Source organism: Natrix helvetica, assembly GCF_964273705.1.
Source record: "Natrix helvetica genome assembly, chromosome: 3".
Classification (NCBI taxonomy): domain Eukaryota; kingdom Metazoa; phylum Chordata; class Lepidosauria; order Squamata; family Natricidae; genus Natrix; species Natrix helvetica.
The window spans coordinates 169,004,642-169,031,302 of NC_138549.1; positions in this window are offsets into that span (position 1 = coordinate 169,004,642).

The window sequence follows — 26,661 nt, forward strand, 5'->3', positions numbered from 1 at the left end:
TTAATCTGCCACTGAAGAGATCAACCCTGACTGCTCTTTAGAAGGCTGAGTGCCAAAGAATGGAGGTCTTTGAACTCTGGTGCTGGAGAAGACTCCTGCGAGTCCCTTGGACAGCAAGGCAATCCAATCGGTCAGTCCTAGAGGAGATCAAATACTTTGGCCACCTCATGAGAAGGAAGGACTCCCTGGAGAAGAGCCTCATGCTGGGAAAGATGGAGGGCCTTTTAAAAGAAGAAGGGGACGAGAGAGAATGAGGTGGCTGGATGGAGTCACTGAAGCAGTCAGCGTGAGCTTAAATGGACTCCAGAGGATGGGAGAGGACAGGAAGGCCTGGAGGAACGCTGTCCATGGGGTCGGGATGGGTCAGATATGAATTCGCAACTCACAACAACAAAGATTTGCAACATTGATTTTTTTGGAGGAAAAAAACAAAATAAAAGAGATTTACCAAACACTTATTAAATGTTTCAGACAGTAAGTCATCTGCTTTCTATTTAAGCAAACGTTTTCAATCTCTGCAAAGACCAAACTGCTATTTAAATATATGCCTACTAGTACTACACTAGCTAATCTCTGATGGAAGGATGTTGGAGGGGGAGGTTTTAATTAAAAAAATATGAAGCTAAATGTTGTCCTTTTCTTATATATTATTTTTGGCATCCTTCTGTACGTCTTTAGGAGGAATGGACCACTCCTACCAAAATAAAGAAAACACAATTATTTTCCAAATTCACACTTCCTACTTCTTTTCCACTTCCTTTCCTTCTCTTCCACATCCGAAAGTTCCAGAATAATTAATGTACAGAAAAGTCTTTCTGAAAAGTGTAAATCATTTACTTTTGCGTACAAATCTCAGGAGTTGCCACAAAGAAGAGGGAGTCAAAGCACCTGAAGGCATGACAAGAAGCAATGGATGGAAACTCATCAAGGAGAGAAGCAACCTAGAATTAAGGAGACATTTTCTGACAGTTAGAACAATTAATCAGTGGAACAGAAGTTGCCTCCAGAAGTTGTGAATGCCCCAAAACTGGAAGTCTTTAAGAAGATGTTGGAGAGCCATTTGTCTGAAATGGTATAGGGTTCCCTGCCTAGGCAGGGGGTTGGACTAGAAGACCTCCAAGGTTCCTTCCAACTCTACTATTGTATTGTATTGTATAAATAATCCTCAACTAACAGCAGCATTGAAAAAAGTGACTTATGACCAATTTTCACTCTTATGACCTTTGCAGCATCCTCATGGTCATGTGATCAAAATTCAGGCGCTTGGCAACTGACTCATATTTATGACGGTCGCCGTGCCCCAAAGTCATGTGATCCCCTTTTGAGACCCTCCAACAAGCAAAATCGACGGGGAAGGCAGATTCACTTAACAACCTTGTTACTAACCTATCAACCGCAGTGTTTCATTTAACATCTTAAGAACTGGTTCATACTTACGACCGTTGCAGTTTTCTGGGGTCATGTGATCTATCTTTTGGGACTATCTGTCAAGGAAAGTCAATGGCGAAGCCACAGCCACTTAAAGACCGTCCTACTAATTACGCAACTGCAGTGATTCGCTGAACAACTGTGGCAAGAAATGTTGTAAAAATGGGGCAAAACTCAGGTCCATGACAGCGTGAGGTCACCTATGACAGGGGTGTCCAAACTTGGGAACTTTAAGACTTGTGGACTTCAACTCCCAGAATTCCCCAGCCAGCCATGCTGCCTGGGGAATTCTGGGAGTTGAAGTCCACAAGTCTTAAAGTTCCCAAGTTTGGACACCCCTGATGTAGAGTATAAAGAGTGTGAATAATCTTGAATAAGATTTCAAACAATTACCTCCCAATTATTAGAGCTTTTCTTCCCCATCTGAATAATGTTCCACTTAGGTAAAGCTATTCCTTTTCCTGAGAAACACAATATTACAGCTAATGCCATGTATTTATACATTTCTTTCTTTCTCCTGGCATATCCAATGATGTGCTGAACACCATGGTCTGCTGAGAATTTAATAACAGGATTTAATCCTAGCGTGAACAATCTCACTGGCCCAAGATGTTACCTTCTCCTTAGCTTGTATTTATTCTGTCTCTGATTTGTTTGTGAGTAATTTCCATTCAAGAATTAAGAAGGGGAAGTGGATAAGTGTCTCTGTAGCTTAGCCCCAAATTAAAGTAATTAAATTGATCCATGTTCTTTTCTTGTTTAACTTTTCCTTTCCTTTCTCCTTTTTTTTTTACTCAGCTAAATATTACCAGGTCTCAAGTTTCCCTCTATAAATATTTCAGACCCCTGGAAGGTGTTAAACTAAGAGTTGTATTCCAGATTCCTCTGTGTATTCTTAATTTTTCTCTATGTTTAGATCAAAGAATGTCTTTTTTTTTTCGTGCAGGCTATTTGCTTAAATTTTGGCTTAAGCAAGTCACTTGTAAATTCTCCAGGCAATCTGTAGCAATCTTGAATTTTGAGAGAGCTATGCTACCCATGTTCCCCCCCCCCCAAAGAGACAGGGTCTTATATTATTTTTTCCTCCAAAAGGGGAAATTAGGGCTTGTTTTCTGATTAGGTTTGGCTGGCAATCTTAACTGGGGCTGATTTTGGGGGTAGGGCTTACATTACAATCATCTTGAAAAATCATACATCAGACCTTCAGCCATCTTTAGTTTTCGGTCTTTGGCCTCCCACACTTTCTGTTATTCTACTATGCATTTTCTATTGTGGGAAGGTGGGAAGGGGGATTGTATGGAGTTAGATGATATGTAGCCATAACAAAATTATTTCTAGAAAGCCAAGGTGAATGAAGAGAGTCTTCAAGGATTTAGTGTCAGGCCTGCAGCCATAGTCCTCTTGGATCTTTGGCCTGTCACATTTTCTTTTATTCTATTATGCCTTTTCTATTGTGGGAAAATGGGAGAGGGATTGTACGGAGTTAGATGCTATGTAGCCATAACAAAATTCTTTCTAGAAAGAGAAGGTCATCCTTTGTCTTTGCACCTCTGCACCTGACCGGAACTGGATGGGAAGAATTGCCAGCATGGCAGTGGAAGATTGGACCATGGGATGGACTTGTGGGTGTGAGGGCAAGATCTTGAACTTTCAACTGGGTGGGGGAAACGGGGAAGCTTTCAGATTCAGGTTTTCCCAGATGTGCCAACATGGCTCTCGTAATAAATTGGAACTTTGACAAATGCTTTGCCTCGGATTTTGATTTAATTTTGGATGTCATTTGGAACCCTGGCATAATGTTAGGGCTTATTTTCAGGTTAGGTCTTATTTTCAGGGGAAATGATAGCAATAAAATAGCCGAGTTGGATACATGTAGTCCTTAACTTACAACCATTGGTTTTGCAAAGGGGGCAGAGCTTGAAATCCATCAGATATTAATCCTTTGGCATCCAAAGCAGCCAGCTCAAATGATCACACATGCAAGCACAGACACACACACGCACGCACGCACGCACACACACAAACCATGCTTAAGGGAAAGGAGCTGATAAATCCAAAGAGATTAATCATGTTCGCCTTCAACCATAAACTCAAGAGAGGGCTGGTTTTCATTATGCTGTTATTATTACATTATTCCTATTATTCCAATCAGCATACAATAGATGTGTTAGTTGTTAAAATGCCAAAAGTTCAGGTTTCATGAGCATGTCCAGTAGAAAACTAAATGTCGGGGTTCCAAATAGCATCCAAAATTAAATCAGAGCCCAAAGCAAAGTATTGCTCAAAGTTCCAATGTATTAAGAGAGCCATGTTGGCACATCTGGGAAAACCCAAATCTGAAAGCTTCCCGGTTTACCCCACCCAGTTGCCCCACATCCACAAGCCCATCACATGGTCCAATCTTCCACTGCCATGCTAGCAGTTCCACCCATCCAGTTCCGTTCAGGCGCAGCGGATGACCTTGGCTTTCTAGAAAGAATTTTGTTATGGCTACATAGCATCTAATTCTGTACAATCCCCCCTCCCATTTTCCCACAATAGGAAATGCATAGCAGAATAATAGAAAGTGGGGCAGGCCAAAGATCCAAGAGGAATATTGCTGCAGGCCTGACACTAAATCCTTGAAGGCTCCCTTCGTTACAGGAACTCCTCGATTTACAACCATGCGTTTAGTGATGTTCAAAGTTGCAACAGCACTGAAAAAAGTAACGTGCAACCAGACCTCACTGTTATGATTATCGCAGCATCCCCAGGGTCAAGGGATCAAAATTCAGACGCTTGGCAACTGGCATGTACTTATGACAGTTGCGCTGTCCCGGGGTCATGTGATCACCATTGGTAACCTTCCCAGCCGGCTTCCGACCAGCAAAGTCAATGGAGGGAGCCCGATTGGCTTACTATCGATGTGCTTATGCGCATTATTCAACTGGAGAGATTCGCTTAACAACTGCAGTCGTTCACTCCACAACTGCGACAAGAAAGTTCGTAAAACTTGATTAACCACTCTCTCTTGCTTAGCAATGGAAATTTTAGGCTCAGGCGTGCGGTTGTATATCAAGAACTACTTGCATTCAACCATTGGCAGCTAAATGTAGATGCAAGTTGTTTGTTGCTACCGTGTTTCCCCAAAATTACGACATGTCCTGATAATAAGACGCAAAAATATATGCCCTCCCCCAATAATAAGCCCCCTGGACAACCCCCCCTTCCAGCCAGGCAGAGCGCCACTCACCAACCTAGCGATATCCCGAAGACGCAAAGCTGCAGGAGCTGGGGGTAGGGGGTCAAAGGCGCGCACATTTATTTATTTATTTATTTATTTATTTATTATTCATGCTTCTAGACCGCCCCCTCTCCCAAAAGGGACTCGGGGCAGTGTACAGTCCATGCAAAATATATCAAAATACAATAAAAATTGAATATGTACAGTTGGAATGGAGGAGGTTAAAAATGGAATTAAAAGAACTGTACAAAGCAGTATATATAAATATAGGATTTTGAACCCCTAAAACACACACAATAAATTAAAAACAATACCCCTAAAATAACCAGTTAATAGTACATTTGCCAGGAGGGACAGTTGTAATTATGCCAGGCCTGCTAATCGGAACAGGTGAGTCTTCAATTTTTGCCGGAAGGAGCGGAGGTCAGTAGTGGTTCTAATGTCGGGGGGGAGGTCATTCCAGAGGGTTGGGCCCATCACAGAGAAGGCCCTACTCCTTGGTGTCGCCCGTTGGCATTGCCTAGTGGATGGCACCAGGAGAAGTCCCTCTCTGTGTGAGCGAATTGGCCGCAGGGATGTATGTGGGAGGATGCGATCCCGCAAGTAACTAGGTCCCATGCCATGGAGCGCTTTAAAGATGGTAATCAGCACCTTGAAACGCACCCGAAAAACCACAGGTAGCCAGTGCAGCTCGCGCAGGAGAGGTGTTACGTGGGAGTACCTCGTACTCCCCATCACAGCCCGCGCGGCTGCGTTCTGAACTAACTGCAGTCTCCGGGCGCGTCCCAAGGGCAGCCCCATGTAGAAAGCGTTGCAGTAATCCAGGCGGGACGTCACCAGCGCTTGAGTGACCGTGCGTAGGCCATCCCGGTCCAGTAGGGGGCGCAATTGGCGCACCAGGCGAACCTGGTGGAACGCCCCCCTTGCCACGGCTGCCACATGGTCATCCATTGACAGCCGGGCATCAAGGAGGACGCCCAAATTGCGCACCCGTTCCACAGGGGGCAATTGTTCGCCCCCTATGGCCAGCGATGGAATCAGCTGGCTGAACCGAGGTGCCGGTAGCCACAGCCACTCAGTCTTGGAGGGGTTGAGTTTAAGTCTGTTGTCCCCCATCCAGACCCCGACGGCTTCCAAACACCGGGACATCACTTCGACAGCCTCGTTGGGGTGGTTTGGGGTTGAAATATACAGCTGGGTATCATCAGCGTAGAAGTGACACTCAACCCCAAAAGCACGGATGATCTCACCCAGCGGCTTCACATATGTGTTGAACAGGAGAGGCGAGAGGACCGACCCCTGTGGCACTCCACAAGTGAGTGGCCTCGGGGTCGACCTCTGTCCCCCTGTCAACACACATTGCTTCCGGTCGGAGAGGTAGGAGCCGAACCACCGCAGAACGGTACCTCCGACTCCTATCACCGCCCCGAGTCCCTTTTTGGGAGAGGGGGCGGTCTAAAAATCTAAGAAATAAATAAATAAATAAAAATAAATATCCCCTCCAACCGGCGCAATAGGATACCATGGTCGATGGTATCAAAAGCCGCCGAGAGGTCTAATAGGACCAGGATAGAGGAACAACCTCTATCTCTGGCCCTCCAGAGATCATCGACCAACGCGACCAAGGCTGTCTCCATGCTGTGCCCTGGTCGGAAGCCGGACTGGCGTGAGTCTAGATAATCAGATTCGTCAAGGTGTCGTGGAAACTGCTGCACCACCACATTCTCAACAACCTTCGCTAGAAAGGGAAGGTTGGAGACTGGACGGTAATTAGCTAGCTCCGTTGGGTCAAGCGAAGGCCCCTTAAGTAAGGGCCTCACCACCGCCTCCTTCAAGGCGGTTGGCAAGGATCCCTCACCCAATGAGGCATTCACCAGGCCCAGAAGCCAGCCTCGGGTCACCTCCCAAGATGCCAGTACCAACCAGGAGGGACACGGGTCCATTAAACATGTGGTGGGTCGCAGCCGTCCACGCAACCTATCCAAATCCTCGGGGGCAACAGAATCAAACTCCTCCCAGGATGGTCTCACAAGACTCGCTGTTGGCGGCCCGTCTGGTCCACTGAGGGGGGCCCATCCGCTCCGGATCTGAGCGACTTTGTCCTGCAGATATTCCCCAAACTCCTCTGCTCTGCCCTGCAAGGGTGCCCCCCGCGTCCTCTGTGACAAGAGGGAGCGGGTCACCCTAAACAGGGCGGCAGGGCGGTTATCCGTGGACGCAATAAGAGCGGCGCAATATCTACGTTTGGCCGCCCTTAATGCCACAAAGTAGGTCCGTAAATAGGCTCTTACCTGTGTTCGATCAGATTCGGAGCGTGAGGACCTCCACCTGCTCTCTAGACGTCTCCTATGGCGCTTCATCACCCTCAGCTCCTCGGTATGCCAAGGAGCCCGGGTGGGTCGCTGCCGCAGGAGAGGTCGCAAAGGTGCAACCATTGCTTGATACCTTTGGGACACCGTTAGGTTGGTGGGTGGCGCTTTGCCCAGCTGGAGCGGGGGGTTGCCGGGCAGCTGCTCTCACGAGCAGCCGCCTGGCAATGCCCCTTTCCAGCCGTGCAGAGGCCACTCACAGACCCAGTAATATCCCAAAGGTGCTAAGCCGCATGGCACTCTGCCCGGCTGGAAAGAAAGGTTGCGCGAGCACTTGTTCTGCCTCCAGCTGATGTGCTTCCCTGCCTCACCATGCCCAACTCTCCCTGCAGGGCTGGGCCACGGCGGCGGCGGCGCCACCATTGCAGCCCCGCTGCCACCACCACCACCCCACTGCCGCCGCCGCCACGATGCTCCGAGCATAAGCAGCTTCCAAACTCCTGAGATCTGCTGCCGAGTCTTCCGGCAGCAGCCGCTCTGGGACTATGCTCTATGGTTGTGGGCTGGCTGTTGGAAGACGATAGCACTTTGGGGCGATGCAATCAGAGGTGGTATTCAGCCAGTTCAGACCGGTTCGCCCAAACCGGTAGTGGAAATCGCAGGTGGCCTTGCCCACTCACCCCGGCTCTAGACACATTTTCAAGCCGCACGCATGTGTGCAAGCCGCATGCGCAATCAAAGTGCACGCTCAGAAGGCTGAGGGCATGTATGGACGGGACGTGAGCGCGCTCATATTTGTGAACCAGTAGGGAAAGTAAGTGAATCCCATCCCTGATGCAATGATATAGCAGGGAGAAGAATGATACCAATTAGCCTGCTGGGAGCCCTGCAGAAGAGTCGATCCATTTCAATACCAGCTATCCAAAAAGCACAATCTGTCTAAAAAGCATCCAGTTATAAGTACCCTGTCATTTGCAAAATACGTGTTATTTATCTCACACAGTAAAGCTTTCAGTCAAAGGCTGAAACATAGGAAGAACGGTTGCAGGAATTGGGTATGCCTAGTTTAATGAAAAGAAAGACTAGGGGAGACATGATAGCAGTGTTCCAATATCTCAGGGGTTGCCACAAAGAAGAGGGGGTCAAACTATTCTCCAAGGCACCTGAGGGTAGAACAAGAAGCAATGGGTGGAAATGAATCAAGGAGAGAAGCAACTTAGAACTGAGGAGAAATTTCCTGACAGTTAGAACAGTTAATCAGTGGAACAGAAGTTGCCTCCAGAAGTTGTGAATGCCCCAACACTGGAAGTCTTCAAGAAGATGTTGGAAAGCCATTTGTCTGAAACGGTATAGGGTTTCCTGCCTAGGCAGGGGGTTGGACTAGAAGACCTCCAAGGTCCCTTCCAACTCTGCTATTGTATTGTATAAAGGCATTTTTGAGCGTGGTTAAGAAGTATATGGCAATGCAGGTGTTTGCAACTCTTCAAAAGTGAATCCAAATGCGAAGAAGGAAAGAGTCAATGTCTATGGAGATTCTCAGTCATCCAAGTCATGGTTGTCCCATAGGTGCTTTTTTTGTTTGGTTTTGTTTTATTTTCCCTTTTTTTCTCATCCAAGAAGCTTCTTCAGCTCTGACTGGACGGTGGGGAAGGGAAGGATTTATACTCCTTGCAGACAGCTGGTCATTTGCATCCTTTGAGAAAATCGTTGAGGCCACCTGGAGGCTTATCTGTGTCCTCAGAGTCACCTGAGTGGTGAAAATGGATGTGGAACCTCTTTGGAGCTGATTGAAAGGAATGTGTCATAGACTGGAGATCCATAGAAGAGTACAGAATAACAGAGTTGGAAGGGACCTTGGAGGTCTTCTCGTCCGATCCCCTGCTCAGGCAGGAAACCCTATCCGTGATGGCAAACCTATGGCATGTGTGCCAGAGGTGACATGCAGAGCCCTTTCTGTGGGCACGTGCACCGTTGCCCCATCTCAGCCAGCTGGTTGTTGGGTTTCTGGTGCTCTGGCACACACGCGCCTTCAGGTTTAGGCACTCTGTGCCTAAAAGGTTCACCATCCGTGCCTTATACCCTTTCAGACAAATGGTTGTCCAATCTGTTCTTTAAAAACTTCCAGTGTTGGAGAATTGACAACTTCTGGAGGCAAGCTGTTCCACTGATTTATAGGATAGCAGAGTTGGAAGGGACCTTGGAGGTCTTCTAGTCCAACCCCGTGCCTAGGCAGGAAACCCTACACCATTTCAGACAAATGGCTATCCAACATCTTCTTAAAGACTTCCAGTGTTGGGGCATTCACAACTTCTGAAGACAATTTCTGTTCCACTGATTAATTGTTCTCACTGTCAGGAAATTTCTCCTCAGTTCTAAGTTGCTTCTCCCCTTGATTAGTTTCCACCCATTGCTTCTTGTCCTGCCCTCAGGTGCTTTGAAGAATAGCTTGACTCTCTCTTCTTTGTGGCAGCCCCTGAGATATTGGAACACTGCTATCATGTCTCCCCTAGTCCTTCTTTCTCTTAAGCTAGACATACCTAGTTCCTGCAACCGTTCTTCATATGTTTTAGTCTCCAGTCCCCTAATCATCTTTGTTGCTCTTCTCTGCACTCTTTCTAGAGTCTCCACATCTTTTTTGCATCGTGGTGACCAGAACTGAATGCAGGATTCCAAGTGTGGCCTTACCAAGGCATTATAAAGTGGTATTAACACTTCACGGGATCTTGATTCTATCCTTCTGTTGATGCAGAGGGATATGAACAGTCATAAGTCACTTTTTTTCAGTGCCGTTGTAACTTCAAGCAGTCACTAAGTGAACTGTGGTAAATTGAGGACTACTTGTATTTTATTCCAAGGGTAGGATCACATAATTTGGCTGATCTTTAAAAGCTAAGCAGGCTTGGAATGTGCTAGAACAGGAATGAGAGACCTCTAGGCAATTTCTGGACTACACGATAGATTAAAAAAATAAAAGAAAACAAGAGTGTGATGAAAACATGTTAGAGTTTGGAACACTGCTATCAAGTCATTCCTAGTCCTTCTTTTCATTAAATTAGACATACCCAATTCCAGCAACTGTTCTTTATATTTTAGCCTCCAGTCCCCCAATCATCTTGGTTGCTAATGATGTTGTATCCCACCGCCTATGTTTTGAGAAAGGGCCGTTCAGTTTTGACCCAGATGGCCTCTTTGACCCCTCTTCATTTTGTGATACCCTGAGATACCCCGTATAGGGTTTACTGCCTAGGCAGGGGGTTGGACTAGAAGACCTCCAAGGTCCCTTCCAACTCTACTATTGTATTGTATTGTATTGTATTGAGGACACAGATAAGCCTCCAAATGGCCTCGACAAGTCTCTATAAGAATGCAAATGACCAGTTCTGTCTGCAAGGAATATAAATCCCCCCATTCCCCTCCATCCAGTCAGAGCTGAAGAAGCTTCTTGGATGAGAAGTGAAACGTCTTCAAAGAAAAACCAGAAAGTCCAGTTGCCTCTTGAAAAAAGCATCTTTGGGACAACCGTGACCTGGATGACTGAGAATCTCCATAGATACCGGAGTGCTGGTAATTGCTGAGCATATCCAACACCATTAAGCATTTGAGCTACTACATGCCTAATAGCAAAGTAAATGGGGAAGCCAGATTCACTTAACAACCAAGTTAGCAATTATAGTAATTCACTTAAGCAATGTTGGAGACATCAGAATAAAGCTGGAAGGGACCTTGGAGATCTTCTAGTCCATCCCCCTGCTCAAGCAGGATATCCTATACCATTTCAGACATGTGACTGTCCAGTCTCCTCTTAAAATCCCCTGGTGATGGACCACCCACAACTTCTGGAGGCAACTTCTGTTCCACTGGCTAATTGTCCTCACTGTTAGGAAGTTTCTCCATAGTTCCAGATTGCTTCCCTCCTTGATTAGTTTCCATCCATTGTTTCTAAGCATGTGGACTTCAACTCCCAGATTTCCACACCCTGCACTAAAGGAGGTTTTACCTGGGATGCTTAGTAGAAATTCAGATTGGATTAGCATGACACCGCCTTCTTCAAAATGGCACAATTGTGTCAGTGAGATGATCGTGACCTTTACAAAAAAACGTCTATGGGGCATGTCATTTTTCATTCCTGCCTGTATCAATTTCCAATAACACTCAGTGAGATAATGGAACTTAAGGGCTTCTCATGTCACCACGCTTTTCTTGGGTTGGCATAAACTAGATGCATTAAGACAGCCCTTAGGGCATGGGAATTGTTGACTTCTCCAGGATATACACACATACATAGCCCAAGCTTGCAATCTTAAAAGAAGCAGGCCAGAAGTAGCAATGTGGATGATATTAAGAATGGAGATTTCTTCATGTGGCCAGTATTTTTAGAAGCGGTTTGTTTTTCTTTTTCCTGGGGGGTGGGAGTGTGTGTGTGTGTCTGTGTGTGTGTAAGTGAGAGAGAGAGAGAGAGAGAAACAGAGACAGAGACAGAGAGACAGAGACAGAGAGACAGAGACAGAGAGATTTAAAGCACCCATAACTAAACCGTAATCCCAACAATTAGGAATATCAACAATCTCAGATAGGCAGGTGATACCACTGCATAATAGCAGAAAATGAAGAGGAACTAAAGGGCCTCTTGATGCAGGTGAAGAAGGAGGGTGCAAAAATTGGCTTGAAACTCAACATTAAGAAAACTAAGATCGTGGCATCCAGCCCTCACAATTCCTGGCAAATAGATGGGGAAGAAATGGAGGTAGTGGCAGATTTTATTTTCCTGGGCTCCAAGATCACCGCAGATGGGGACTGCAGTCAAGAAATTAAAAGACGCTTGCTCCTGGGGAGGAAAGCGATGGCAAATCTAGACAGCATCCTAAAAAGCAGAGACATCACCCTGCCAACAAAAGTGCATATAGTCAAGGCTATGGTTTTCCCAGTTGCAATGTATGGCTGTGAAGGTTGGACCATAAGGAAGGCTGAGTGCCAAAGAATGGAGGCCTTTGAACTCTGGTGCTGGAGAAGACTCCTGCGAGTCCCTTGGGCTGCAAGGCGATCCAACCTGTCAGTCCTAGAGGAGATCAACCCTGGCTGCTCTTTAGGAGGCCAGATCCTGAAGAGGAAACTCAAATACTTTGGCCCCCTAATGAGAAGGAAGGACTCACTGGAGAAGAGCCTAAAACAACAAAAAATAACTGGGTAAATCTTTGTGCTACAGTTCAATGCAAGGAAGAAAAAAGTTCATAATTTATTATCCATTTATGAGGTTGGCTGGGAATATGTGTAAACCCTGAAGCTGACCTGACCGAAGCCATTTTTGACCACTTCAGTGTTGCCACACTGGAGCGTGAGGTCAGGGAGGAGGGATTTGAGATAGAGGGGATTTTGTAGTCAAAACAAAATACTTTCTCTTGGGAATCAAGGACATTCTCTTCCTTCCTGATCAGAGGAAGGCGGAGTGATGCTGCCTGTTTGCCAGACCGCACCATGATTGGACCATGTGAGTGATGGTTTTGTGAAAGAGAAAAAAACGTTTACTTTTAAATAGGTGAAAACTGCAGACGTCTTCAGAGTCAGTTGTCACCAGATTTGTGCCAATATGATATTTCCAATAAAACTATTCTTTGAGGAATTCATCAGCTTCTGAGTTTTAATACAAATACAATAGCAGAGTTGGAAGGGACCTTGGAGGTCTTCTAGTCCAACCCCCTGCCTAGGCAGGAAACCCTATACCGCTTCAGACAAATGACTATCCAACATCTTCTTAAAGACTTCCAGTGTTGGGGCCTTCACAATTTCTGGAGGCAATTTCTGTTCCACTGATTAATTGTTCTAACTGTCAGGAAATTTCTCCTCAGTTCTAAGTTGCTTCTCTCCTTGATTAGTTTCCACCCATTGCTTCTTGTTCTACCCTCAGGGGCCTTGGAGAATAGTTTGACTCCCTTTTCTTTGTGGCAACCTCTGAGATATTGGAAGACTGCTATCATGTCTCCCCTAGTCCTTCTTTCTCTTAAGCTAAACATACCCAGTTCCTGCAACCGTTCTTCATATGTTTTAGTCTCCAGTCCCCTAATCATCCTTGTTGCTCTTCTCTGCACTCTTTCTAGAGTCTCCACATCTTTTCTACATCGTGGTGACCAAAACTGAATGCAGTATTCCAAGTGTGGCCTTACCAAGGCTTTATAAAGTGGTATTAACACTTCACGTGATTGTGATTCTATCCCTCTGTTTATGCAGCGTAGAACTGTGTTGGCTTTTTTGGCAGCTGCTGCACACTTTGCTAGCTAGCATTTGCTAGCTATGGATCAATTACTTGGAACCCTTACAGTGATACGGACTTTCAATGGAACCAACCACAACCAACACTAACACCTCGGCCCTAAGCAAATTGACAGCTCTTTTCCTCCAGAAGTTGTCTTTCCAAGCAGCCTGAGCTCATCAGGGCCAATCATCTCTTTATGACTTCTCCTGAGTGATTGATGGTTGCTATTCATAGAGCTTCAAATCAATTTTTTAATAGGAGAGTTTAGTCATTAGCACCTTGCCTGATGTCACGATGGTGTTGGGAGAGATATGCAATCTAAAGTTTGTATGTGTTTACTTAAGTGAATACCTGCTAATAGGCAGCAGTTTCTGTGAGTGCGCACACACACACAAACTAGAAGGGGAAGGGGGAAGGGGAAGGGAACAAGGAAAGGAAACATGGAAAGGAAAGGAGACAAGGAAAGAAAACAAAGGGATGAAAGGAAAGGAAAAGAAAAGAACAGAGGGGAGGGGAGGGAAGAGGGAAGGGGAAGGAAAGGAAATAATTGCTAAAGGGAGGGGAGGAGGACAGGGAGAGGAAGGAAGGAAGGAAGGAAGGAAGGAAGGAAGGAAGGAAGGAAGGAAGGAAAGGAAAGGAAATAATTGCTAAAGAAAGAGGAGGAGGAGAGAGAGGAGGAGGAAGGAAGGAAGGGAGGGAGGGAGGGAAATAATTGCTAAAGGAAGAGGAGGAGGAGAGAGAGGAGGAGGAAGGAAGGAAGGAAGGAAGGAAGGAAGGAAGGAAGGAAAGGAAATAATTGCTAAAGAAAGAGGAGGAGGAGAGAGAGGAGGAGGAAGGAAGGAAGGAAGGAAGGAAGGAAGGAAGGAAGGAAGGAAGGAAGGAAGGAAGGAAGGAAAGGAAATAATTGCTAAAGAAAGAGGAGGAGGAGAGAGAGGAGGAGGAAGGAAGGAAGGGAGGGAGGGAGGGAGGGAAATAATTGCTAAAGGAAGAGGAGGAGGAGAGAGAGGAGGAGGAAGGAAGGAAGGAAGGAAGGAAGGAAAGGAAAGGAAATAATTGCTAAAGGAAGAGGAGGAGGAGAGAGAGGAGGAGGAAGGAAGGAAGGAAGGAAGGAAGGAAGGAAGGAAGGAAGGAAGGAAGGAAGGAAAGGAAATAATTGCTAAAGAAAGAGGAGGAGGAGAGAGAGGAGGAGGAAGGAAGGAAGGGAGGGAGGGAGGGAGGGAAATAATTGCTAAAGGAAGAGGAGGAGGAGAGAGAGGAGGAGGAAGGAAGGAAGGAAGGAAGGAAGGAAGGAAGGAAGGAAGGAAGGAAGGAAAGGAAATAATTGCTAAAGAAAGAGGAGGAGGAGAGAGAGGAGGAGGAAGGAAGGAAGGGAGGGAGGGAGGGAGGGAAATAATTGCTAAAGGAAGAGGAGGAGGAGAGAAGGAAGAAGGAAGGAAAGGAAATGATTGCTAAAGGAAGAGGAGGAGGAGAGAGAAGGAGGGAGGGAGGAAGGAAAAGGAAATGATTGCTAAAGGAAAAGGAGGGGAGAGGAGGAAGGAAGGAAGGAAGGAAGGAAGGAAGGAAGGAAGGAAGGAAGGAAGGAAGGAAGGAAGGAAGGAAGGAAGGAAGGGGAGGGGAGGAAAGGAAAGGAAAGGACTAGCACACTACATGTTCATAAACTAAGTCTCTGATCAGGTCATTTATGGAGGACTTATGACGGAGAAGATTCATCCTATGACATGGGATAGTGGGAAGGAATTAATCTTGCTTATGGATTCTGCAGAGTGAACAGCTGGTTCCTTTTGGCTGTCTGCCTCAACTTGCAAATACCCCCCCCCCCCCGCGCGCTTTTCCTGCTCTGTGATTAGCTGGATGACTTGAACCTCTGCTGGATTGGTTGAAGGCTTAGAGTATCTCTCCGTCTTCTCTCTTTGAGCCGGCAAGTGTATTTTGGCAAACCACATGGGGAAAAAAATGTGTAGACGAGAAGGAGGACTAGAATACTGAAATGGCCACAATTAATCAGTAGGTGAACAATTTATCTTAGGTACATTCAAATGAGACCCGAGTCAAAAAGTTGCATTTTGAAAACCTGGTTTTCTGGTTTCAGCTCCAAATTCCTTTGAACTCTTGCTCTTTCTGGTTCCGAAGAAAATTAGAACGCTACAAACCCTGAGTTCATTTACTGAACTGCTTCTAAACAGTATTTCTCAAGCTTTGCCTACTTGAAGATGGATGGACTTCAATCCCCAGAATTCCCTAGCCAGCCATGTGCACAGAAATGTAAGATTCAATTGTGGTCATAAGGCGAGGTCTACTTCTACCGTACAATACTGTACAATGTGCAGCATTTGTTACCTAGTGCCGTATTTTTCGGAGTATAAGACGCACCTTTTCCCCCACCTAAAAGAGCATGGAAATATTGATGCGTCTTATACACCGAATACAGCCATTTTTAGCCGCCCGAAGCCCACCCCCGCATCCCGTTTTTGCAAAAAACGGGCCATTTTTTACAAAAACAGAGGCTTTTTGCCTTCCCTCAGTCCCCAGCAACCCTCCGCAGGCTTCAGCAGGGCTGGGGCAAGGCAAAAATGCCCCCGTTTTTGCAAATAATGGGCCGTTTTTCACAGCAACGGAGGCTTTTTTGCCTTCCCTCAGCCCCCTGCAGGCTTCAGCAGGGCCTGCACAGATGTCTCCAGAACTTCGGCACGAATTCCCTCTATTACTTTTCACATGAGCCTTTTAATTAATAACGGGATAACAGAGTTGGAAGGGACCTTGGAGGTCTTCTAATCCAACTCCCTGCTCAAGCAGGAGACCCTATGCCTGTAAGGGGGAACCTATGGCACGCCTGCCACAGGTGCCACGTGGAGCCCTCTCTGCGGGCAAGCGAGCTGTCTCCCAGCTCAGCTCCACCACACATGCATGTGCACCTCCCGCTGGCCAGCTGATTTTCAGGTCTCTGCCGCGCATGTGGGAGATGCGTCCGCATGCGCGGGGATGGGTTGGGCACAGGGGGGTGCTGCTCCTCCCCCCATGGCTCGCTTTTGGTCCCAGGAGGCTGCAGTGATGCCTGCTAGGCCCAAAATGGGGCACGGTGGGGTCACGCATGTGGTGGTGGGGTGAGGAGTGCAAGGGGTCATGCGCGCATGTGCAGGGGGGCAGGACTCATTGCATTATGTGTGTGGATGTGATTTCAGCAGGTGAGGAGAAAAAGTTGTAGGGAGGGGCGGGCGCAAGGACACCAGAAGAACGCATGGTCGGTTGGGAGACCGGGGCTGTTGGACACGCCCGGTCGCTTGTACCAACCCCCGCAGTCTAGGTGGACAGGATCGGCAGAGCCTGGGCCTTAGGCTGTTGTTATGTAACGCGAGGTCCGTGGTTAACAAGGCCCCCCTCATTAGGGACTTGATCTCAGAGGGGGAGCCGGACCTCGCAGGAATAACGGAAACCTGGTTAGGCCCGGAGGGGGGGTTGCCCCTCGGGGAAATGTGCCCTCCAGGTTACCGGGTATTCCATCAGCCACGGGCCCAGGGTAGGGGCGGTGGGGTAGCGATAATCATCCAGGAAGATTTGGCTCCAAGAGAATTCACTGTGTCGCAGACATCTGGTTGTGAGTCTCTGGGCGTGAAATGGGGCCCAGGGAGTCAGTTGGGTCTGTTGATAGTATACCTGGCTCCCCGCCATACATCAACGGCCCTGCCCGGACTCCTCGAGCTGATCGCGGAGATGGCGGTTGAGACCCCCAAGTTATTAGTGATGGGGGATTTCAATCTGCCGTCGACGGGAGAGGCATCCGAGGCAGCCCGGGAATTCATGGCTTCCATGACAGCCATGGATCTGACTCAAGTAGTTCGGGACCCCACACACGAAAGAGGCCACATACTGGATCTTGTGTTTGTCTCCGACCAGTGGACGAGTGATCTGGGAAGAGGGAATTTAGTCATCACGCCCCTGTCATGGTCAGATCACTCACTTCTCCAACTGGACTTCCCTGGCGCTACTCCCCGCCGCGGGGAGGCGGAACCAGATTGTCCCAGATGGTTCCGCCCCAGGCGTCTGATGGAACCAGATAGGTTCCAGGCGGAGCTTGGGCCACCTCCTGCAGACCTGTCCCGCTCCCGGGCGGAGGACCTGGTGACCGCGTGGAACAGCGCGGCCGCCGGGGCCTTGGACCGGGTTGCGCCTTTGCGGCCTCTCCGATGGCAACGATTGACCCTGGCTCCCTGGTTTAACGGGGAGCTAAGGGCGATGAAACGCCACAGGAGACGCCTAGAGAACAAGTGGAGATCCTCCCGCTCCGAATCCGATCGAACACAGGTAAGAGCCTACTTAAGGACCTACCTTGTGGCAATAAGGGTGGCCAAACGTCAATATTGTGCCACCCTTATAGCATCCGCAGAGAACCGCCCTGCCGCCCTGTTTCGGGTGACCCGCTCCCTGCTATCGCAGGGACAGCGGGACCCCCCATTGCAGGGCAGGGCAGAGGAGTTTGGGGAATACCTGCAGGATAAAATTGATCAGATCCGGAGGGGGTGGACCCACTCCAGTACTCCAGAGGGGGCGTCCGAGGCTAGTCTTGAGATTCCACGCTGGGAGGAGTTTGACCCTGTTGTCACCAAAGATTTGGACAGGTTGCGCGGGCGACTGCGAGCCACCACATGTTTATTGGACCCGTGTCCCTCCTGGTTGGTACTGGCTTCCTGGGAGGGTTCACGAGGCTGGCTACTGGGACTGGTGAACGCTTCGTTGGGTGAGGGCCTTTTACCAACCGCCTTGAAAGAGGCGGTGGTGAGACCCCTGCTCAAGAAGCCTTCTCTGGACCCAATGGAGCTAGCAAATTATCGTCCTGTCTCCAACCTTCCTTTTTTAGCGAAGGTTGTTGAGAGTGTGGTGGCTCAGCAGTTCCCGCGTCACCTGGAGGAAGATGATTATCTAGACCCGCGCCAGTCCGGCTTCCGGCCCAGTCACAGCACGGAGACGGCCTTGGTCGCGTTGGTGGATGATCTCTGGAGGGCAAAGGATGGGGGTTGTTCCTCCATCCTTGTCCTATTAGACCTCTCGGCGGCTTTCGATACCATCGACCATGGTATCCTATTGCGCCGTCTGGAGTGGTTGGGGATCGGGGGCACCGTATTGCGGTGGTTCCGCTCCTACCTCTCTGGCCGGACGCAATGTGTGTTGACAGGGGAGCAGAGGTCGACCCCGAGGCCCCTTACTTGTGGGGTCCCACAGGGGTCGATCCTCTCGCCTCTCCTGTTCAACACATATATGAAACCGCTGGGCGAGATCATCCGTGGTTTTGGGGTGAGATATCATCTGTACGCTGATGAAACTCAGCTGTATATTTCCACCCCAAACCACCCCAACGAGGCTGTTGAAGTGATGTCCCGTTGTCTGGAAGCCGTGCGGGTCTGGCTGGGTGACAACAGGCTCAGGCTCAACCCCTCCAAGACAGAGTGGCTGTGGCTTCCGGCACCCCGGTACAACCAGCACATTCCATCGCTGGCCATCGGGGATGAACAATTAGCCCCGGTGGAACGGGCACGCAATTTGGGCGTCCTCCTTGATGCCCGGCTGGCTATGGAAGATCATGTGGCAGCCGTGGCGAGGGGGACGTTCCACCAGGTTCGCCTGATGCGCCAATTGCGACCCCTTTTGGACCGGGAGGCCTTGCACACAGTCACTCACGCGCTGGTGACGTCTCGCCTGGACTACTGTAATGCTCTCTACATGGGGCTCCCCTTGAGGTGCACCCGGAGGCTGCAGTTGGTCCAGAATGCAGCCACGCGGGTAATTATGGGGAGATCGAGGTTCTCCCATATAACACCGCTCCTGCGCGAGCTGCACTGGCTTCCTGTGGCCTACCGGGTGCGCTTCAAGGTGTTAGTTACCATCTTCAAAGCGCTCCATGGCATAGGGCCTAGTTACCTGCGGGATCGTGTCCTGCCCCATACATCCCTGCGGCCCATTCGCTCACACAGAGAGGGTCTCCTCTGGGTGCCGTCCTCTAGAGATTGTCAGAGGGCGGTGCCCAGGAGTAGGTCCTTCTCTGTGGCGGGCCCTATCCTTTGGAACGACCTCCCCCCAGACATTAGAACAACAACCGATCTCCGCTCCTTCCGTAGTAAACTGAAGACCCACCTGTTTCGGCTAGCCGGCCTGGCATAACTCGACAACTTATCCACCCCTAGGTCATTTTTAATTGTTAATTTTAGTTTTTAAACTATTAATGTTATTGAGGTTTTAACCTTTTTCAGCATTGTAATTATTTATTTATTTTTTACCTCCTCTGTATGACACTGTGTTGACTGTTGCTTGTGTACGTCGCCCCGAGTCCCTGTGGGGAGAGGGGGCGACTAATAAGTTTAAATAAATAAATAAATAAATAAATAAAGGTTAGCCATCCCTGCCCTATAGCATTCCAAACAAATGGCTCTGCAATCTCTTCTTTAAAACCTCCCATGTTGGAGCACTCACAGCTTCTGGAGACAAGTCATTCCACTGGTTAATAAGTCTCACTGTTTGGAAATTTCTCCTTAGTTCTAGATTTCTTCTCTCCTTGATTAATTTCCATCTGTTGCTTCTTGTCCTGCCTTCGGGTGCTTTGGAGAAGAGGTTGACCCTCTCTTCTCTGTGGCAGCCCGTCAAATATTGGAATACTGGTGTCGGGTCACCTAGTCCTTCTTTTCATCAAACTAGACATACCCAATTCCTGCAACCATCCTTCATATGTTTTAGAGTAGCGTTCAGATTGAGGCGATATCCATTCAACTCCATTCTTAATAATGGACTGTCTGGAGTTGAATTCTGGAGTTGAAGTCCAAGCATCTTAAAGTCACCACGCTTGGGAAACCCTGTGGCAAAAGCTGGTCAAGGACCTTAATAAAGCTATTTGAGTTGAGAATAAACCTCAAAGACTCAAGATGAAGGTTATCGCCATAGAGCAATAGCCCTTAGACTTATATACCTCTTCACAGTGCTTTTACAGCCCTCTCTAAGCGGTTTACAAAGTCAGCCAATTGCCCCCAATAATCTGGCTCCTCATTTTACCCACCTCGGAAGGACGGAAAGCTGAGTCAACCTCGAGCCTGGTGAGATTCGAACTGCCAAATTGCAGGCAGCTGGCAGGCAGCAGAAGGAGCCTGCCGTACTGCACTCTAACCACTGCGCCACCGAGGCTCTTTGTTGTGGCCCGCCAGTGGCCAGCAGAGCTGGAAGCAGATTCGAACAGTGGGGAGGTTGGGGAGGAGCATGGGCCAGTCCTGGAGTCTGGGGAAGGCTCTGAGGAGGGCTCTGTGTCGGAGGCAGAGAGGGAGCCAGAATCGTATGCCAGTTATCAGCTGCCTTCAGAGTCAGACATCAGTGAGGCAGATGAACAGCTGGAGCCTGTTCCCAGAGTTGCCAGACAAACGGAACAGCCAAAGAACAGGGGTCGACTTGGGAGTAAGGCCACAGGTGGACGGTGATTGGCCCCTCCCAGAGGAAATAAAAGAGGAGCGAAAGGGGAGTGGAGTTTGCAGGAGGCCATTCGTTCACTTCATTGGTTTGTGACTCTCTGAGACTCCTTGCCAAGTTCTGCAGATCTCAGCCTGGCAGCTCTCCAAGCCAGAGAAGGTCTGTGACTGTAAATCCTCCCTCGAAAGACTTTGCAGGATGTGAATGAGCAGAATTCACAGTCAATTAATAAAAGGGTTTTTTGTCAGGACAAGGAGTTGCTTCATGCTCCGGTGAAACCTCGGTCAAAACACTCTTATATGACTGAAGGTCCACCCTCTTTATACAAGGGGAGGAGCTTGGATCACTGTTATACATAAATATTTTAAAACCCGCCTCCCTCCAGTGCAGAGGAAAACAGAGAAGATCATTACATTCCTTCTTAGATTTTTCATCCCCAGTGAATTATGAATTGGATTTATTGTGAATTGAATGTTTTCTTACAAACGGAGCAGAAAGCTGCTAACTTTTAAGAGCGCCACTTTTAAGGGGAAGCAGGAAATAAAAGTTGGGATTGAACACGAAAGAAAACAACACAATAATAATTATTATTTTTTTAGAAAAGGCTACATATCGTTTTTCACTGCGTCAGAATGATTCACAGAGCAGCAGTTTTCAAGGGAAACAGCCAAGGAAGAAGAATGGATTAATAAGACCTGGGATACACATTTTACACATGAATTTTTTTTTTTTTCAGGACTGATGTTTCTGTATCTGGAGTTTTCAGTCTATGCAATTTTCTATTTTATCATTTTCATGATCTTCTGAAAACAAGCCTCCCCCTCCTTTTTATGTATTAATTTATTTCTTGATTTAGTATATTTTCCAGCCTTTGCACCAGCCATTTTTGTAACTTTACGAAAGATGTTAAAACTCCATTTTTGCTCAAAAAAGAAAAAAAAAAGCTTCAGTTTTCCCCTCTGCAATTTTTCTCTGTTTAACCGGTATCTATATATTTTTATGTTTGACTAGTTGATAGCCCAGCGTTGTCCAGGTATTTATTTATTTATCCTAATCCTGTATTAGACTGTATTAGCCCTGATTTTGGCCACAATTAAATTATTTACAAATGTTTTCTCTGTGCCTACAGAAGCGTCAAGGAAAGTGGGAGTCCCCTTGTGGAGTACTGTGAAGCCGTTACCATGGCAACTCCACACCGCTGTACAGTAGAAGCCATTTTAAGGCACAACAGGCTGTATCTTAACAGAACAGATCCCTCAAGGGGTGTTAGGGGTGTCTTATCCCCACAGTATTTGTTTCCGGAGAGTAAGTCATCTGTGTACCAAGTTTGGTTGAAATGGCTCGAGGCGCTCCATGCTGGAACACACATACAAACATACACACAGAGAGAGCTATTTATAGATAGATGATAGATAGATAGATAGATAGATAGATAGATAGATAGATAGATAGATAGATAGATAGATTATTATTTAGGATTTGAACATTTCTGCTACTACATCAACTGATTGGTAGTCAAACCGGTTGCATATAATTAGCTCCTGATGATTAGATTTTTTTTAAAAAAAGATGGTTGCCACCTTGAGTTATATATACATAAATAATAAAAGTGGGATACAAATACAGTAAAATCAATCAATCCATGGCATTCTGATCTCCAAAAATGAAGGCTAAACCTGTGGCTCTTGCAATTAAAAAGCTGAAATTATTACTGCCAAATTCTTCATTGCAAAGCAAAACGTGCAACAAACTAAAATGCTAAGAATCATTTAAAAATAAACTTAATTAGCTAAACCTGGCTAAACACACTGAACTTTTTTTTTCCTATCAAAGGCTGTCTCAAATGGTTTTTCTCCATTTTTTTCCAGCTTATTGTTATCTTTAATTGGTCCCTATGAATCCTGCTAAAGGTTTATGAGGAAAATCTGTTGACTGAGATCCAACAGTTGGATTCAAAACTTATAATTTGGGGGAGAGGGAGAGGGAGGGATGCTATTTGTTTATCCTCAACTGATACCACAGTTATTCCTCGACATATAACCACAGTTGAGCCAAAAATTTCTATTCTGTTAATTATAAGAGAGTAAGTAGATGCTTTAGTAAAGCAAATTGCAGAAAGTAGGATGGGATGGGATGGGATGGGATGGGATGGGATGGGATGGGATGGGATGGGATGGGATGGGATGGAATACAATAGAATAGAATAGAATAGAATAGAATAGAATAGAATAGAACAGGTATTAATGGAATAGAATAGAATAGAATAGAATAGAATAGAATAGAATAGGTATTAATGGAATGGAATGGAATGGAATAGAATAGAATAGAATAGAATAGAATAGAATAGAATAGAATAGAATAGAATAGAATAGAATAGAATAGAATAGAATAGAACAGGTATTAATGGAATGGAATGGAATGGAATAGAATAGAATAGAATAGAATAAGTATTAATGGAATGAAATAGAATGGAATGGAATGGAATGGAATGGAATGGAATGGAATAGAATAGAATAGAATAGAATAGAATAGAATAGAATAGAATAGAATAGAATAGAATAGAATAGAATAGACAGAGATGGAAGGGATCTTGGAGATCTTCTAGTCCAACCTCCTGCTCAGGCAGGAGATACTATATCATTTCAGACAAGTGGCTGTCTGTCTTTAAAATCTCCAAGTAATGGAGCACCCACAACTTCTGAAGGCAAGGGCTTAATTGTCCTCACTGTTAGGAATTTTCTGCTTAATCCCAGGTTGCTTCTCTCTCTCTGCCTTTTGTCTGATCAGCAGAACCGGGACAACACAAGTGTTTGTCAACAGCCCTCTTCATGTTTGCAACAGGAGTGTGATGTTCCTTTAATGCCATCTTTTAAAAATATGCCTGTTTTGTTCTTTTAAGCATGCTCTTCCCACTGTCATTAAGTGGTTTTCTTCTGTAAGTTATGCAAGAAAGCCGGGTGTTTCCACTTTGGGGTATACGACAAGAGACAAATTGGATCTCAGATGAAAAATTGGAACAAAGTAATGATTGCACAATAGGCACCTCTCTCCTGTCACTAAGATCAGGAAGAAAGGAGAAGAGACAAAAGAGTTCTCTTTATCTCTGATGAAGTCACCCTTTCAAATTGATGCTTTGATATGGCACAGATATAAATTCTACAAAGAGAAATTGAGCAAGTGTTGTCAAGATCAAGTTATTTTATGATAACCTTAATCTTGGATTGTGGCACTTAAGTATTGAAAGCAAGCTGACCTGATTTTCTTGGTTTTTCTTCTATGGCTTATTTATAACTCTTAATAGAAGAGAATATTCGTAGCTCAAGGTTGAACTTTTGGGTCTTTGGTGCACTAGGAGCTGGGCTGTTTTCTTGCAGACGTCACATTACCCAACTAAGTAACCCAATCAATGCTGAAAGGGAGTGGGGTTTGCAGGGAGGAGGAGAGAAGGAAGAGGAGGAGGAAGAAGAAGAAGAGGAGGAAGGGGTGGAGGAAGAGGAGGAGGAGTCCAGGGATGTGGCAGCAACAGTCATAAGTGTGAAAAATGGTCATAGGTCAACTTTTTTCAGTGCCGTTGTAAACTTTGGTCACTAAATGAACTGTTGCAAGTCGAGGACTACCTGAATTTTGCTTCACTGCTTTGCCTTGCTGGGAATGCCTCTATGGAGCAGTGTGGAGAAATAGGAATCTATTTGTTTTTTTAAAAAAAACATTAAAATGCTTCTTCAGACTTCAGTTCATAATCGATAGCATCTTGTCCATTCTTCGTTGGCAAACGATGTATAACTAGGATATAAAAGACACCACTTGAATTTCCAGTTCAGCATCCTCTAGAGATATGGTGAGAGCCATGGCCACTAATTTTAGTCAGATTGTGGAAGATTGACAGCGCAAAGATTACCCTGCAAAGCATTTTTGAAAAAAAATCACTCAAATTTCTCCACTGTTATCTTCCTGAGGCACACTGCCCTCTGCAGGACATATGGGCACATTACATTACATTAATGTCTGTACTCAAAGGTGCTTTTTCAAGAGGCAAATGGACTTTCTTGTTTTTCTTTGTCTTGTTTTCACCGCCATCCATTCAGAGCTGAAGAAGCTTCTTGGATGAGAAGTGAAACATCTTCAGAGAAAAAAGTCCAGTTGCCTCTTTAAAAAGCACCTTTGGGACAACCATGACCTGGATGACTGAGAATCTCCATAGATGTTTAATCCGTGCAATACTTTGAAATCTGATGACACCATGAGAATCTTATACAGTTAGTCCTTAACTTATGATTGAAGCCAAAACTTCTCTCCCTAAGCAAAGTAGTTGTTAAGTGAGTTTTGCCCCATTTTACAACCTGTCTTGCCACAGTTGTTAAGGGAAACACGGCAGTGGTTAAGTTAGGAAAAACAGTTGCTAAATGAGGCTTAGGACTTTTATATCCCAATTTGGTAGCAGGGACAAGATTTTGGATTAGATCAATATCAGAAAGAGAACATCAAGATTATGAGAAGTGATCATTTCACTTTATGCTGCATTGGTAAAGCCACACTTAGGATGCTGCATTCAGTTCTGGTCGCCACGATGTAGAAAAGATGTGGAGACTCTAGAAAGAGTGCAGAGAAGAGCAACAAAGAGGATAAGGGGACTGGAGGCTAAAACAGATGAAGAACGGTTGCAGGAACTGGGCATGGATAGTCCATGATAGCTAACCATTTTCTCCTAGCATGCCTGTTGAGCACATGTGCCCACATCCATAATGCAATGCGCCCCATGCCCCTGCACATGTGCGCACAAGTCCCTCCCATTCCTCGCACATGTACGTGACTCTCCTGCATGAGTGGCAGAGACCCGATCAGTTGGCTAGCAGGAGGTGCAAATGTGCGGTAGAGCTAAGCTGTGTGACGGCTCGTGTGCCCGCATAGAGGGCTCCATGGCCACCTGTGGCAACGTGCTATAGATTCGCCATCACGGGTCTAGTCTAACAAAGAGAAGGACTAGGAGTAACATGACAGCGATGTTCCAATATCTGAGGGGCTGCCACAAAGAAGAGGGGGGGCAAGCTATTCTCCAAAGCGCCTAAGGGCAGGACAAGAAATAATAATGAATTGCCTAACAGTTAAGAACAATTAACCAGTGGAATGGCTTACTGTATTTTCAGAGTGTAAGACACACCGGAGTATAAGAGGCCCCAAATTTTGAAGAGGCAAATTTTTTAAAAAAAAGTTTTTGCACTCTGCAGACCTCCCAAAACAGACCAGGTTTTTTTTAAGGGTATAAATAGCCTTTAGGAGGCTTGTAGAGTGCTCCTGGGGGGGGGGGTCAAAAACGAGCAAAAAATGTCCTGTTTTTTTGCAAAAACGGGCCTGTTTTTGTCAAAAAAAGGACATGCATAGCCTTTAGGAGGCTTATAGAGTGCTCCTGGGGCTGTGGTGGGGGGACAAAATTGAGAAAAAACGGCCTGTTTTTCACTCATTTCTGCCCTCCCTAGTCCCCAGGAGCACTCTGGAAGCCTCTTAAAGGCAATACATGGCCATTTTGGTGAAGGGGCAGGGTTTCGGGAGGTGAAAAATGCTGTATTCAGTGTATAAGATGCAGCCAGATTTTCAGACTCTTTTTTGAGAGAAAAAGGTGTGTCTTATACTCTGGAAAATACGGTATCTCCCAGAGTTCTTCCAGTTTCAATATATATATTCACCTCACTCTTTTAAAATTATATAGGTAAAGGTAAAGGCTCCCCTTGCACATATGTGCTAGTCATTCCCAACTCTAGGGGGCGGTGCTCATCTCCCTTTCAAAGCCGAAGAGCCAGTGCTTGTTCGAAGACGTCTCCGTGGTCATGTAGCCAGCATGACTAAACGCCAAAGGCACATGGAACGCTGTTCCCTTCCCACCAAAGATGGTCCTTATTTTTCTACTTGCATTTTTATGTGCTTTTGAACTGCTAGGTTGGCAGAAGCTGGGACAAGTAACAAGAGCTCACTCCGTTACATGGCGCTAGGGATTTGAACCGCTGAACTGCCGACCTTTCTGA